Source organism: Grammomys surdaster, unplaced genomic scaffold, assembly GCF_004785775.1.
Source record: "Grammomys surdaster isolate TR1022 unplaced genomic scaffold, NIH_TR_1.0 229, whole genome shotgun sequence".
Taxonomy (NCBI): Eukaryota; Metazoa; Chordata; class Mammalia; order Rodentia; family Muridae; genus Grammomys; species Grammomys surdaster.
This window is the reverse complement of record NW_021604674.1, coordinates 2093995-2103391: the sequence shown is the minus strand read 5'-3', so window position 1 is coordinate 2103391 and position 9397 is coordinate 2093995.

Here is a 9397-nt window from a genome sequence, read left to right as displayed (position 1 = left end):
GTCGTCACCTCTGCAGGCCACTCAAGTCCCTCCCTCTTTGGCATAGGCTCTTCTGCAAGCTTGTCTCCTCGTGCTGTCCCACCTGTTAGGAGCCGCGCCCGCCATCGCAAGATGGCGCTGGTTTCCTGCTTCCTGGTTCTTCTTGTGAGCCTTGCTTGAATGTGCGCCTGCGCAAGGCGCAACCAGTATGCTAATTTGGCGACATCATAAGAGCCAATGAGTGTGCGGCACATCTCCTAAAGCGCTATATAAGCCACAAGCTTTTGGGGCTTGGGGTCCCTCGCCTCACTACCATCTAAGAGAGCTGTAACACTAAAAGAGCTGTAATAAAAATGCTGCCAGAAGAATCCTGAAGCGTGGCGTTCTCCTTTTCGGTGAGGCGGCGCCCCGCACCCACCCAACCTGCCTTTGTGCCGGGTTGAGCATCTCATAGCCCCTCAGCTTCTTAAACTATGTGGAAGCATGCGCACCGCTTTTTGCACATAAACTGTCTTCCCGTCTTTACCCTCTGGGTTAGCCCAACTCAGTTTATTTTATGTGTTTGGGTGTTTTGGCTGCATGTATGTCTGTGTACCGTGTATATGCCTGATGTCTTTGGAGGCCAAGAGAGACCATAGGAGTCCCTGGAACTAGAGTTACAGACAGTTGTGAACCACCATAAGGATACTGAGTTACAGACAGTTGTGAGCCACCATGAGGAGGCAGGAAATCGAACTGAGGTCCTCTAGGAGATCAGCCAGTGCTCTTAACTGCTGAGCCATCCAGCCCTCCCACTCAGTTTTAAAGACTGGGCCAGCCACTTTCCCCAGAAAAGGCTTACCTGCCCCATGTTTCTCACACCCCCAGTCTCTGGGACTGCTGGGACTGTCTAGCTCTGTTATAATAGATGAGATCACACTCTTGGACAATGGAAAACTCTGTCTTTTGTGAACACACAAAGTAGCCTTTGAAAACAATGGTAGGAAGCAGGCACCTTGCTCTGAATTGGAATTATTTATAAGAAATTTGACTTAAAAATCACACCTTAAACATTTTTTTTTTTAAAGAAATAAAAAAAAATTGAGACAGTCTCACTATGCTGCCCTGGCTGGTTGAGAGCTTGCTGTGTAGAGCAGGCTGGCCTCACACTCACAGAGTGCAGTGATTAACGGTGTGTCTACCTTGTCCAGTTGGTTTCAAATGCTTAAAAAAAAATCACATTTTTATTTATTTATTATGCGTGAGTGTACACGTGCCACATTATATTTGTGAGGATGAGCGGGTGACTTGAGAGATTTGGTCCAAGGGACTGAACTCATGTTATCTGGCTTGGTGGCTAGCAACTTTATATGCTAGCCCATCTCGTCGGCCCCTAACATCGGCTCTTAAAGGGTATCTTAGTGGGGTTTAATGGCAAGCAAATGTAGTCCCAGGTCCTCAAGGAAGCTCTTCAAGGTGGGGACCTTGCTTGAGCTCAGGAGTTTGAAGCCAGCCCGGGGAAGCTAGTGACATATTAGTCGGAGCAGCAGCAGCAGTAATAAAAAATATAGGGTATGTGAGTACCAGAACAGTGAAAGACAGTGAGTCAGAAAACGACCAGACAGAAAACAAGTTGGTTTTTGTCTTTAACACCTTTTCAAAGTGTTAAACACTCTCATAGGCTTGACTTAGTGCTTGGCAGAAGCTTGGTCCGAGGCTGAGACGTTAATAATCTGTGAGGTAGCAGCAAGGGCAGAAATGACTCACCACCTGGAATCGAGGAACTTGGGGAAGAAGGTCAACCACGTAGGCGTTGAGACACGTAGACTGTGGAGGGTGTGGTTTTTACTCCGAACCCAAGCGAAGGAGATGGCTATGGCTCTGGTGCAACCAGTAAGAGATGGAGCGCGGAGCTTTAGCTGGGGGACCGTGGACTTAGGAACCGGAGTTTAATTCTCTTACTTGTCTTGAACAGTTTATGACACAGTACAATTAACGCATTAGTTAAGTCTGGATCTGGGTTGATGCTAGAATTTGTCTTGCCTACCTCTCAAAAGTCTATTAAACGAGGAAAACCTCTAAGAAAGAGCTTTGAAAACCAAGAAGTCTGAGCACAAGGCTTGTGTTGGTGAGGAGGGTCTGCCCTACAAGGGCGAGCGCTGGGAATGCAGCCTTCTTGGGCCTGTAGTGGCAGGCAGGGAAGGGTTGCTCTCGGACAGAAGGAGGAGGTGGGCAGATTCAGGTAAAGATATCCTCAAAATGATCTAATGAGGCTGGAAGCAGTCCAGGGCGGTTCACTAACCGGTGAGGGGAGCAGGCTCTGAGAACAGAGACACCAAACTCCCCTGTTAGAGGACAGTGGAGGTGGAAGACATTGTTTAAACCAACGACGGCAAGGCAGAATAAAGTAGTAAGTAAAATAAGTGAAATCTAAGGATGTGGATACATGGACTGGAAAGCTGAAATGGATTGTTTATTTTTATGTACATATTTGTGTGAGCAGGTCTTGGGGCCCATGCTTGTGTGTACATGTGGAGGGCAGAGGGTACCAGCTTTTTGGTTGTTTGTTTTGTTTTTGTTTTTGTTTTGAGACAGTGTTTCTCAATGTCTTGGAACACACCAAGTAGTCTAGGCTGGCAGGCCCTGGAGTCTGAGCGATTCTGTGTTTACCTCACTGGTATGAGGGTCACAGGAGAAGCACCCACACATAGGGTTCTGGGGATACAAATTATGTCCTTGTACACCCAAACAAGTGGTTTACCAACGAAGCTATCTCTTCAGCCCTGAAATTAGTTTTGAGGACATTTGGAATAAACCACCACCACCACCACGACGGAGTGAGGATTTCAAAGAGTTCCTGAGTTCTTCCAAAATAAACCTACTCAGGAGAATGGGCTAGCCCACTCAGGAGAATGGGCTAAACAGTACCTAAGTCTGGTTCCTACTCAGATTCTCCTCAGGAGACAACTAAGTGGGGAATCGGGAGAAACTTTTCTTTTCTCTATCGACAGGGCTGTAATGTTCACCTAGCGTTATCTGTAGTTCATGCTATGGTGACTGTAATCCCTGCTGTGTGGGAAGCTGTGTGAGAACAGATTAATTGGCTTCACTGATAGCTGGACCCTAGCCTCTGGCATAGTTTCTGGGTAATACTAGCCCTATGTTAATTGAATGTTGAATGCTGTTTGCCTAGCAGTAGGTAATGGGGGGGGGGTGTCTTCTTGACCAATAGTCCTCATATAGAGGGAGAAAATGAGTCCTCTGGTGTTCTTTCTGGTGAGAGCACTATTTCACCATGGAGTACCTACTTTCATGAAATCACCTAGCCCACGGGTTCTCAGCCTGTGTGTGGGCCATGACTCCTTGGTGGGGGTGTGTATCGAAAGACTTTTTCACAGGGGTGGTATTTCAGATATCCTGAATATCAGATTCATATCTGATTATGATTCATAACAGTAGCAAAATTACAGTTATGAAGTAGCAGTGAAAATAATGTTATGGTTGGTGTCATCACACCATGTGGAAGTGTATTAAAGGGTCCCAGCATTAGGAGGGAGGTTGAGAACCACTGCTCTAGCCCTGATGGCCTCTCAAGAGTTCCATTTCTAAATATTACATTGAGCTTAAAGTTTCAACGTAAGTTCGGGGTTCAAGCCGTAGCAACACCGTCCATAACGTTGGTGGCCTGCTTCCTTGGGACTCTCTTTTAGTCATTGTGTGTCTCATGCCCAGTTAAATACCATAGCCCTAAGAACCAAGCATCAGTCCCAGGTTTGGAGGTCTTATCTTCTCTCTGGTCTTGGGGAGCAAATGGGTTGGAGACAGCTGGGCATTCTCTTTAGTATTTATGACCCCAGGGGTACCTGAGTAACAAGGAGGAGAAAATGAACAGAACCCAAATCAGTCTGAATTCTTTGCCTGAGCAAAAGAGCTGCCTCAGAACAATCTACTTGCTGAGGCAGTGAAGGCTTCTGGAACTGACATCTGTTCTGGGTCAGGCTGCCCTTGTGACCTAGCTGCTACGACAGTCCCTGTGAGATCTAGAAATCACTGTGGGCCTTCAGGTGGCCTGAGGGTAGAATATTTAGCATCCTCATCTATGGAGCCAGGAAGTTGGATATTGTTCCTCCCCTGCAGGGACCTCACACGGGTGAAAGCTACAAGGAACAGCCAATATGTCTTCCACACCGAGTATAGCTGAGGCTGGTCTCAGCCCAACCAAATCGCACCCGAGTGCTTGAGTCTAACTCATAGCATATGACTTGGTTTGAGCAAGATCATTCCTTTTTTAGTTCTGGGAACACTTGACAGACCCTTCTCAGATGGGCTGGCATGTATCCTGCAGTCTCTGGTGGGAAACAAGGTTGGCAGCTGTTTCTTTCCGGTCTCTTAGTCAAAGGCTGAGCTTTCTGGCCCTAAGCAGCCTGCAGACATGGCTTGGGTCCCAGGTTACTCAGATGGATTTATTTCTGAGGCATTAGAAAACTTTACGGCCTGAGGCTTCAGCAAGTTTTATATCTGAGGATGTGAGTGGGAGGGGACCCTTGCAGAGAACACAGACAGTAGCCCAGCAGTGCCTTTGGCCTCTGTATCTGCCCACATGGTGACAGCCTGTGGAGGTTGAATAACCTCCAAAATTAGAAAGAGAACATTTAGCAAACACTTCCTTCTGTTATGCAGCAGGGCTTCTTATACTTAGCATTCTATAGTAGGCAGTAGGATGCTCCATTTTAAAGGAGAGAAAACTGAGGCAGAGAGCAGCTAAGTAACTGTCGAGAGGAACCAGGGTATCTCCTGGTCTTCATCACTGTACCACAAGTCCCGGTAGAGTTGCACTCTGGCCCTGCCCCACCTCCCTGACCCTCATTCTTCTCCCTCTTCATTGGGTCAATTGTCTTGGGCTATCCCGCTACACATAACCACTGTCTTAGTTGGGGTTTCATTGCTGTGAAGAGACACCGTGACTGTGGCAACTCTTAGAAAGGAAAACCTTTAACTGGCTTACAGTTTCAGAGGTTTAGCCCATTATCAACATGGTGGAAAACGTGGCAGTGTGCAGGGAGGCACGGTGCTGGAGGAGTCAAGAGTTCTACCCACATCTTGATTCGCAGGCAGAAGGAGACTGTGTCACCAGACGTGACTTGAGCATTGAAGACCTCAAAGTCTGCCTGCACAGTGACACATTTCAACAAGACCACACCTACTCCAAGAAGACCATACCTTCTAATAGTGCCTGCCACTCCTTGTGGGCCAAGCACTCAAACTGTGGAGTCTGTTCCTATTCAAACCAACACAACCACTTTCACAGGAACTCAGAAAGGTCTGTATTTAACAGGACTGGACTGGGCTCTTGGAATGCGGCTTTCCCTCTGGTTACTGCAGAGGGTGCTATGATAATGGACTGTCAGGCGGTGAGCTGGGCTGTAGCTGTAGGAACCCCTGACCATCCTACTTTAGTGCTGGACTAGCTCAAGGCTGACAAGGATTCTTTACCTCATCAAAGCTGTGACATCTGAGACGTCAAAGGTACCTGTTTACAGCCTGTATGTGAACATTAGTCAAGGCTCAAATTTGCTCCCACCTCCAGATTGCCAGGAATTTAGACCTGTTTCAGGTGGTGATGGATGTCAAGCCCAGGGCCTCTTGCATGTTAGGGAAGTACTGTACCCAATGAACTATGTCCCCAGCCCTGGGTGTGAGCATTTTTAACAATCTTGTTATATCTTGCCTGATTTCTAGCAGAACAGGTCTGTCTTCTTGCCAGTGATATATGAGAGTACCTCTCTTATTAAGTACTTTACTAGGACACAATGTATGGGGATCTCTGCAGACACCAGGAACAGTAGATTAATAATCCTCAAGAGGCAAGAAGAAAACCTGACTCAACGGGACTCAGTAGATGGTGTTGGTTCAAACTTCTAGGGTCTGACCCTGGGGTAGTTTATTTTAGGACATATTTATGTATAACACAACTTGGGAAAATGTTTCCTTGGTGACAATGATCACAATCAAGCTTAGGGCATAACTACACTAAAACTCTTTTGCAAAGTACACGTGGTTTCTTCCTTAAGAATGGGTTCTTTAGCTTAGGCACTTGGGGATGTGTGACATCTTTCCTAAGGATGAATTCTATTGACTGTGAAACAGCGCTCAAGATAAGAGTCTTGAGAAGATGAGTCTGGGATAAACATAATAGTCTGAGGTATTTGGGTTTGCCCTAGCCCTGTAGATAGCACAGACTACCAGGCTGTAAACTACAAACACTCCCAGCTTTCTGGGAAGAAACAGGTATCCATCTCTTCCCTTGAAGAGACAAGGCTGCGTGTTTAATGTCTCTGGCTTCCCCAGTGCCTGTCTGTGAGCTCAGGATCTCGTGCCTGTTGCAGCAATGTTATGGTTTTACCGTTAGCAAGCATTTGGATTCACATCTCTTTATTAGTGGGGTTAAACATTTTTCCTGCTTGTTTATAACTTGTATCTTCCTGTGTTGACTTTTATATTTACGTTACTTGCACTTTTCTTACTTTTAGGTTTTTATATATTAATAATAATGTTGCAAATATTTTTCCAGTTTGTAATTTGGCTCTCTTAGTGATGTGATTTTTCTGAAGTATAGAAATGTAAATAATACATCTTTTTTTTATATTTGTATCTATTGTTATAGTTATATAAATTATATAAACCATCTTCCATCTAGCAATTTAATAACATTTTATCCCTATGAAGTTGCTTTCAGTGTTATTATTAAACACATAGTCGATTATCTGTTCATGAATTAAGATTCTAAGTCAACTTTTGCTCAAATAGTGTTTTGATTGTCATGTGTTTATTAGTTATTTTTAGATTTGTCTTTGATTTGAATGATGTGTGTCTGTGAACTTGTGAGCACAGAAGCCTGTAAATCAGAGTATCAGATCGCCTGAAGTTGGAGTGATTAGGAACTATCATCCACTATGGGTGCTTGGAACCAAGCTCAGGTCCTCTGGGACAGCAGCAAATGTCTTTAACTGCTGATCCATCTTTCTAGCTCCCTGCCATGTACTTAAATAAAAATTTCTTCCTATTTGCTTGTCACGATTTCTTTTTTTATATGTTAAAATAGATATTGCTGTATTGAACATATACAATGACATATTTTAACCATTTAATTGAGCCGTGTTAATTCTTGTGGCTGGACCATGTTAACATGATTATGTCAGCTTCATAATATGTTTGCATGACTAGGAAGGCAAGATCGATTTAAATACCTCTATCTTAAAATTAAAAAGTATTTAAAACGAAGTATTTATTTTTATGTACATGAGTGTTTTGTTTACATGTATGCCTGTGTCCTAGGTGCACGCCTGGCACCCATAGAGTCCAGAAGAGGGCATCAGATCCCCTGAGATGGGAGTTATAGACCGTTGGGAGCCATCTTGTGGGTTCTGAGAATGAAACTCAGATAATTTAAATGAGCAGCTAGTACTCTTAATTGTTGTGTCATCTCTGGTGCCCACTTTAAAAGTTTCGAGTTTATTTTTGCCTGTGTATTCTTCTGCCTCTGCCTTAAATATATTTGTCAAGAATAAAGTAAGTTTTGATTGCAAATAGGAAAGGAACTGGTGTCTATTGTAACCAGGAATAGTGTACATTTGAAAAATCAGCTGTTTTACATGGTTTTTATTTACAAAACTTGTGCACAAGATAATGAAGCAATGATTTGCCTTCCTGAATTTCTAAATGGAGTTGGAGACAAGTGTTTCATTGACTATAATAAACTGCTTGGAGAATCAGATTCTGTGCTGTATCTCACTGTTTTTTTTTTTTTTTTAGAGAAGGCTAGGCACCTCCTCTCTCACTGAGGCCAGACAAGGCAATCCAGCTAGAAGAACATAACCCACATATAGGCAACAGCTTTTGGGATAGCCCTTGCTCCAGAAGTCAACGAATTAGATACCAACAACCCAAATAACCCAATTAAAGATGGGATACAGAGCTAAATAGAGAATTCTCAATAGAGGAATCTCACATGGCTGAGAAGCACTTAAAGAAATGTTCAAAGTCCTTAGTCATCAGGGAAATGCAAATCAAAACAACTCTGAGATCCCATCTTATACTGTTAGAATGGCTAAGATCAAAAACTCAAGTGACAGCACATGCTGGGAAGGATGTGGAGAAAGAGGGACACTCCTCCATTGCTGGTGGGAGTGCAAACTTTTATAACTGCGTTGGAAATTAATCTGGAGGTTTCTCAGAAAGTTGGAAATTGTTCTATCTCAAGACCCAGCTATACCACTCCTGGGCACTCAAAAGATGCTCCACCATCCCACAAGAACACATGCTCCACTATGTCCATAGCAGCTTCATTTGTGATAGCCAGAAACTAGAAACAACCTAGATGTCCCTCAACTGAAGAATGGAAAAAGAAAATGTGGGACATTTGCACAGTGGAAAACTATTCAGCTATTAAAAACAAAGACATCATGAATTTTACAAGCAATCGGATGGAGCTTGAGAATATCATCCTGAGTGAGGATCTCACTTTCTTTTTTTTTTCTTTTTCTTTTTTTCTGAGACAGGGTTTCTCTGTGTAGCCCTGGCTGTCCTGGAACTCACTCTGTAGACCAGGCTGGCCTCGAACTCAGAAATCTGCCTGCCTCTGCCTCCCAAGTGCTGGATTAAAGGCGTGCACCACCACTGCCCGGCTTTTTTTTTTTCCTTTCCTCACTTTCTTTAAGCACTTATTTTCCAGAATTTTTTGACTGGCCTGTACCTTGCTCTGTTTGCTTATGACTCCCAAGATCACCATTCTGTTGCTCATTTCCTATTGTCTCAGACCCCAGTCCCCTGGATGTTCCTGGCTCTACCAATCCCAGTGCAGAATACTCTCCTGATTGTGATTGTAGCTCTCAAGTTTGCTTATACATCCATGAACTATCTTGGGTAATGGTTCTTCAACCTTAATCAGGCATTGAAGTCATCCACGTATATTTTGTTATGTGGACACTCAGACACTGTGCTTGGAACTCACAAGTGTACATGAATAGAGTCACCCGAAACCAACACAAAGTGGAAGTTATGATTCTGACCTTTTGGAATTGATGGCTCAGTGAGTGCCTGCATTTCTAGTTTCTCCCAGTAGGAGGTGCTGATGGCATCTGTTCTAGCCTTAGTTTATCACTCCACTCAGGGTAGAGTTAATATTCATGTCATAAATCTGAGATAAATGCTGGGCTCTCCAATATATATAAAACAAAACAACAACAAAACTGAACTCCTTATGTCCTGATCTAGTTCATCGACTAGTTTTCTATCTACCCCCTTGCCTTGGCATCCAAAAGAGATAATAGATATCTGTTATTCATAGCATGTGTTGAATTCTAAATGTGTAACAGGCAGCTCACAAGCACGAAAATCTACCTATTTAATCTACCTATTTAATCTACCTATTTAATCTACC